Source organism: Mesoplodon bidens (genome assembly GCF_964165515.1).
Source record: "Mesoplodon bidens genome assembly, contig: HAP1_SCAFFOLD_326, whole genome shotgun sequence".
In the NCBI taxonomy this organism is placed as follows: Eukaryota; Metazoa; Chordata; class Mammalia; order Artiodactyla; family Ziphiidae; genus Mesoplodon; species Mesoplodon bidens.
In genome coordinates, this window is record NW_027671423.1 from 286302 (window position 1) to 293924 (window position 7623).

The window sequence follows — 7623 nt, forward strand, 5'->3', positions numbered from 1 at the left end:
GGGCCTGTGAGCCAGGGCCGCTGAGACTGCGTGTGCAGAGCCTGTGCTCCACAACAGGAGAGGCCACAGTAGTGAGAGGCCCGCGTACCGCAAAAAAAAAAAAAAAAAAAAATATATATATATATATATATATATAGAGAGAGAGAGAGAGAGAGAGAGAGAGAGAGAGAGAGACTATGAAATTATTTTTCCAATAGTGAAATTGTGGAGAATACATCTTGCATTTCTACTGTATTCCCGCAAAAAGAGGAAGTTCTTTTCCACAAAGACTCTCATCAATGTTAACTCTGGGAGAGAAGTATTTGTAGTTGTCTCATGCTTTGTGGTGAGAGACTCGCACTTTTTCCCCTGTCTCTATTGTGGGAAACAGGGCACACTTTGGGCTGAGAATTCATGCTGTGGTCGGAAAAGAAAGAAACGAAAAATACCCTCATTAACACTGCTCTTTAACAAGTTCAGCAAATGGGCTTCAGGCATTCTAAACAGCAGCAATTAAAAAATAACTTTAGATTTCATACATTTCTTCCAGTAGGATGAAAAGCTGAGGTATGTTAACTTTAATTTTATGGTTTGCGTGAATACCGAGTTCGATTACTCCCTGTCAAAGCAGAAATCAGCCTCTTACAGGGAGTAAGTGCTAATTAAGCAAAACAGAGTAAGCATGTTATCTGAAGTATATTTGATTCTTTCCTGTGCACTTTGGCTGCACAAGCTCTAACCACAGTTTCCGGAGGGACCATCAGTGCTCCCTAAGAATGCCAATGCAGTGTTCCGTCCAGTTAGTGGGGTGCAGAGACCAGTCAGAATGCTGATGCTTTCCACAAAGGAGATGGGGCTAGGGAGGCAAATGCAATCAGGGAGTATTAGCTCTGTCTTGTGTGCCTGCTACAAAACCGTGTCCTCTCAAGACTGCCCTATCCCTTCTTTGCTTTATACGTGTATGTGTAAGTTTGTATATGTAAGCTTTACAAGTCTCTCCTAAGAGAAAACTGAAAATGCCCAGGAAAAAGACAAAACTGCTTCAACAGAGAAAGGTCTCTCTGTTCCAGTTGAAGAGGATATAGAGTTAATAACAGGAAATATCCATCCCCTGAAACTGTATGAAACATGGATGCTTCCACAATTTACTCAAGGTCTCACTGACCAGGCTATAAGTAATTTTAATTATTATTTCTTATGATTATGGTTGATAAAAAGGCTCAGTGGTATGCTAAAAATCTTTAACACTTGTTGACCTTTTTTCTTGATAGCTTTCCTCCTCCCAGGCTCCAGCCAACAGTAGCAGTAACAGATATCCAGATCTTAAGAGGATAGAAGTATAATGGTGCACTGAATATGGAAAGGAAGAACCAGTAATGGTTCCTATACATTCATAACGCGAATCAGCATCAAACTAAGCTTCCCCAAGAAGAAGCTGACAGCAAATAGTTTCTCCTCTTAATGAATTGAGGAAACAACTTTGAAGTTATCCGTAGCCACCGCTTCTGAAGCAACCAGTAGCTTTGCAACTATTAGTTTACTTGTATTAGATTAATTTATATTAGAGTTTATTTAATGCAATTGCTCACAAATTTTAAACCATTTTGTAGAGTAGTGTTCTCTATCTGTTTAAATGAAATGCTTTCCTAAGCTCAAAATCAGTGTTTTTATGTTGTGTAAATTATGAAATTACTGTGAAATATCTGGTAAACTTGATAGGAAACCCCAGATGTCAGCACTTTGCTGGGCAAGATTTAAAGTGGCCCACACCATTAGCCCTCATCAGGAGCAGTAGCAGTGGGCTAAGTCATAAGGGCACGCCCGTCCATTACACTCACCCAGGATACTGTGAGTGAGAAACAAAGGGCAGTCAGACAGGGACCTCTATGCTCAGATTCCACTGCCAAGAAATGGCCTAAGTCAGCTCTTGTTGTTGAAGAAAATAACCCTTTAGCAATCAGACTGAATCCTATTTTAAGTTTTAGAGGAAGAAGGATACTATTTAAACATTGATGAAATGTGCCTCTCTTTTTTTATCAGCATAGAAATCTATTTGAATTCAAAAGAATATGGTTATATTTAGCATAGTGTAATAATTATCTAAAGCACATATCATCGTTGGCTCTGAAACAGTTCTAAAGATGTCATTCTTTTGAAGTCAAAAAATATGCAGTAAAAATGGACAAGGAAGCAAAAATATGAAAAAACAAGTTTGCTGAGTATGGGAAGTTGTTACAAGAGGGGCACAACAAGATAATGTAACAGAGTCCAAATTACATAACATGCAGCAAGGAGTTCTCTTGCTTTAACAACTCCTAGAAAATAAACCAGTAATCTCAATGCAAGAATATCACCACTGGGTTATTTAACAGGACAAATTTTCTGAGGGACACAGGTAGTAACTCACTATACTTCCCCTTTCTCTAATATCTTTTCTCACACCAATTTCTTTTCTTTCCTCGAGGATAGATTTTATCCTGTTGAAAACAATTTTAGTTTTATTTGTAAAGTGGAGTAAATAATATCCTGAGTGAAGTAGGCAGCGTTTTAGCTGAAGATGCTTAGGAATCAAACTTTTGAAAAAGGCCAATCAGCTAGCTAGCTAGCAGTTACCATCAGTGGCTTGCAGAGAAAAAAATTACAGATGATATGTTTGCTAAATAGATAAAAAGAATAAGCAGTTTAGAATGGGTGAAAAATCCCAGGATCTACTGTGACCTAGACCAGAGGTGCCTAAACTTTTTGGAACCAGGGACCGGTTTCCTGGAAGCAAATTTTTCCAGGGAGGGGGGGCGGGGTGTGTGAGGTTCAGGCGGTAATGTGAGGCATAGGGAGCAGCAGATGAAGCTTAGTTGGCTTGCTTGCGACTCACCTCCTGCTGTGCAGCCCGGTTCCTAAGAGGCTGTGGACTGGTACCCGTCCAAGGCCAAGGGGTTGGGAACCCCTGACCTACACACTCAAAAGCAGACAGCTGACCTTTGATTAAGCCCATTTTCCTGTGGAGTGAGCCATAAGGGGCTCCAAGACACAGTTTGGTTTCAATGTTTCAGTGTTCACAGCCAGAGGGCAAACTCAGAATGTCTCCTCCTCTTGCAAAAACTGGACCACGGATGAGAAGTCTTTTTTTTTTGAGTAGCCCTTCACGCACAACATCCCTGCAGATCTGATGGGCTTGACTGCCCAGAAGGACTGGGCTCTTTGTGCTGGTAGCAGAGTCTCATGCTAATCCCAGATCCTTAGCCATTAGTGTTGCTCCGAATCCGCCCTGATAGTAATTAGCCGAGGGAACTCCATCCATCACCCCAGGTACAGGATTATAAGTGTCACTTGACCAACATTGTCCTGAGCTCGTATTTAGGATTTTAGCCAAGAGTTTTGGGTCAAGCCCTAACCTGAGTCCCAGATTCATAGCTTCAGCAGTTCCAATCCTACTAATAGCTAACAGCAAGTTTTTGCAGATCTTCGAAGCCTGGCCAGTCCCAACAGCTCCACGATGCACCACATGGGAGCCCATGCACCACAGCAGCTCAACCCCTCCCATCCTAAGTGTGAGGTGGCCAGATCGAGCCATTCCCACACTACCAGAAACAGGGGCATCCGTGAAAACCGCTCCCATTTTCTCAACTTCTTTGGCCAATTCTCCGAAAACCATAGGATCAACAGTACTGGAATCTATTAATAGTGAGTCTTTCTTCACTTTTTTTTGAATTCCATTTGCTCCACAATAAGCTTCTAGTGCATTGATGCATTGTAATAATTCTGTCACCTTTTTCGGCTACATCCCCTGCAGAAGACACTACAGGGTTCATCTGCATCTAGAAGCTCTTTGCATGAATCAGGGAACACATCAACAATGGTGAGTGGCTAGCCATGTTTCATGAGCTCTTTTGCCACTGGACTCCCCACGTTGCCTACTCCAATGAATCCAACTGGAGTCTTGGAAGCTACTGACCTAGAACACAGCGCTGCAAGGCTGGCCACCACTGGTTGCTGCAGACGACTCCCTGTACCGGAGGCCGGAGGTGGCTCCACGGAGACGGAAGGAGGCTGCCACGCTGCCCGTGCCCCTCCTTCCCACGGTGACCTCCTCGACTCCCGGCTCACCCACTGGCTGCTATAGGGTGCGTGATGCGGAGGGCCGGCTCGGCTGTGGCGATTCTTAATACCTCTTTGGTACTAGGTTACACATACAGTTTCACCTAGTGAGCGATTTAACAGAAGGAATTTTTTTCTACGGCATTTTTGCGGCACAGCAGATAGAAGCGAGGTCACTATTTCTTTGAAAAACTGAATTAAAAATTTATAGAAAGTCATGATTCATTCTACAAATATGCTGAGTCAAAGAAACGTGAAAATTGATGCGATGGAGGAAGAGCGCTAGACTTCCCTGATGCTCAACTGGCACCTTTCTTCTGGTGTCAGAACATGGTTGTGTAACTCCTTTAATCCCAGTGGATTTTCCAAAAATTCCAGAATCTTCAGATTTTGGTAGCCTCTGTTTACTGCCTTTGCCCCCCTATGCCAAACCCCACCCCACCCCGCACACATTCATTTTTTACCAGTTGTCCTCCGGGGTGTTTTTCTTTATAGAGTTATTGCAGCAGTTTGTTAGACTACTGACCCCCAGTGCAAATGCCCCTCCCCCCGTTTTCTCACCCTGTGTAGTTTTGTTCCACCTTGACCTGGGCTTGGTCACGTGACTTGCTTTGGCCCAATGGCATATCAAGAGCTGAAGCTTGGAGAGCACTCGTGCTTTAGGGCTTGTCCTCATGGAAACCTGACATGTTAGGAAGCCTGGCTAACCTAGTGGAGACTAGGCACAGGCCACAGCCAGCACCAATGGCCAGACATGTGAAAGCAACCAGCCCCAGTCCAGCAACCAGATGATGGCAGCCTCAGTAGTCACCTCAGGTGAAAGCAAGATAGATCCACCCAGGAGATCCCAGCCCATTCTGCTGATTCACAAATTGTGAGGAGATAAAGTGCCTGCTGTTTTAAACCACCAAGCTTAGGAGTAGTTCATCACACAGGAAGAGATATAACTATCTTTACTGTTAGATTATCTTCCCATTTTATACCATGTTTCCCCTCAAACGACTGTTCCTTAATCCAAGATTCTAGAAAAGAAATTAACAACTGATGAGGCTGATAGAGCCTTAACATTTTTTATAAGTTTTGTAAACTTTTAAAATAACTGTTAATAAAATCAATATTTATTTGATCACAAAATTATTTTCTTCAGTTGCCTTAAGAAGTAATGCAGAATTGTACTAAGTTTATACATTTGGAGGCTCTAAAAATGTGTTATTCCTTGGATTCAAGTCCTAGTGTACTTTATGTGGGCATTCACGTTTGCAAAATGATTCCAGGAAAGTTGCGATTTCATTTTACAACTTTGGCCTAAGGAGTCTTATGATATTTTACCTGAGAAAAAGAACACATTAATTCCACTTTCAGCTATTAAACCCATGGCTTCCTGTATTTTCTAAATTCCCTATCAGTGAAGAAGACTATGTATAGCGTACAAGACTGTCATGATTAGGAGGAAGGTAGTACAGAAAGAGCCCATCAAATTAGGCATTGCCCAGTCATGTCAGTATACTAACGTGGCGAGCCACAGGCAGCTTGAAGCCTGGAAAAAAGACAGATACAGTGTAATGATTATCCTAAGGATCCGGATAATGATTCCCATGATTTTGTTTTAAATATTAATGGCAGAGGATTCTGGGGAAATGGTGGTGGCTACAGAGAAGATTTTTATCCCTGAATATGCCACCCCTCCCCTAAATACACAACCCCCCACCCCCACAAAGAAGAAAGAAAAGCATCTAGGATAGCAAGATCAAAAACCCACAGACAACATCTACAACAAGGTGTCCACATTAACTGCAACATACAGCCAGGTAGGAACAAACCAACAACAGGAAAAAGACCTACATATGTGTATCCCAAGGTGTGTGGGAGGAAGACGAGGGAAGGACTCTCTCTCTCTTTAAGGAGAGCCAAAGGTTACTATGGTTCATGAACTCACTGAGATTGAAAAACTCACTGAGAACAGCGGCAGAAACCGGGAGTGAATGTTGCAGGCTCCACTTTGCAGCTGAGTGCAAGAACTTTGAAATGTTCTGAGGATGCCAAGTGTTCTGGGGTCTGTGAAACCTTGACACCTATCAAACCAAAGCACCATTCCAGAACAAATCCCCATACTCAACAAGGACAGGAAAGAGGAGGCCTGGGTAAATGGGCATAGGAGGGCCGAGGAGGAAGATTTTAGAAATTTTAAGGTCATTTTTTAAAATTATGTTGTGGGGCCTCCCTGGTGGCGCAGTGGTTGAGAGTCCGCCTGCTGGGACACAGGTTCGTGCCCCGGTCTGGGAAGATCCCACATGCCGCGGAGCGGCTGGGTCCGTGCACCATGGCCGCTGAGCCTGCGCATCCGGAGCCTGTGCTCCACAACGGGAGAGGCCACAGCAGTGAGAAGCCTGCGTACCGCAAAAAATAAATAAATAAAAAAAATTATGTTGTGAAAATAATAGAAGATAGTGAGCCCTGGAGTTCTGAAGCTAGAAATTATATTCTGATCTATGTTTCCCTCCTAAAGTGGAAACTTATTTCATTTAAAAATGAGCGACAGAAGAGTATTCCATTCACATCCTGTAGAAAATCAGTGAGAAAAAAAAAGAAAAAAGAGGGGTGAAAAGAAAGTTCCAGCAAATCCTGAAAACGTCACAGAAAGACACGTCCACAGAACAAATGAAATTTATTGCCTGATATTGCGGAAAAAGTAAAAGAAATTTTCAAAGGAATAGAAACTGGTTTTAAGAAAAACATAAAAGAAATTAGAAAAATTCAGAAATGAAGTGATTGGAGAATAGCAAGATTTGAAAAGGTGAAAAATTCAGTAAGTAATTTGTTTAAAAAAAATCATGTCTCGAGAGAAGGTTAAACTAGAAGGAACACAAGTTTGAATAAACACAGTGGATAATGTCTCCTTGGAGAAACAGCTGATTTCAAATCCAGCATAAGAAACGAACAAGATGTTCCTGGTACCTCTTGTCATATAAGAGAGCTGGGAAGACTTCAAAGACTACTGTGGTTGTGTGGAAAGGACTCAGGAGCCAACTTGAACAGGATCCGTGAACCTAAGAGGGGACAATCTCTGCATCGATATTTATAACAACCTCACTGAAAACAACAACAAAGCAAGAAAATACCTCATTAGTCATCTTTGGAAGAGTCAACCTTTCTCTCTCTTGTTTTTTCTTTTTTTGTAAAACTGGTAAATAAAATAAAAGAAACATTTATTCTTCCTTTCCTAATTAAACTGTAACTCAGGGCAACCAAGTAGTTGATGAAATAATGTTCTAGCTAGTAAATGAATAATCATCTAGTTAGTAGAATATCACCATTTGGTACCCTTAATAAATTAATGGATCTAGACATTGATCATTAATGGCTGCAACGTCACAGTAAGACAGACACTTTATAGTTCCTTTTGGAATTCATCAGTATTATCTATGAAGTAAACTTGACAAAAAAATCACACCTGAATTATGTCAGTGCTCTAGATCTATCTACCAACTGACAGTAAATACATGGACCAAAGGAGCATGATAAACATATAAGCAGAAAGGGGATGCAATC

General features: G+C 41.8%; 1 pseudogene across 1 annotated transcript; it reads right to left on the reverse strand.

Annotated features, from left to right (window-relative positions):
• Positions 1 to 2873: 2873 nt before the first annotated feature.
• On the reverse strand, positions 2874 to 7205 carry LOC308611414 (3-hydroxyisobutyrate dehydrogenase, mitochondrial-like; annotated as a pseudogene). The gene is made up of 2 exons: positions 7194 to 7205; positions 2874 to 4093 (listed from the first exon to the last, which is right to left on the reverse strand). The product of its transcript is annotated as a 3-hydroxyisobutyrate dehydrogenase, mitochondrial-like (transcript).
• Between the last annotated feature and the right edge of the window lie 418 nt (positions 7206 to 7623).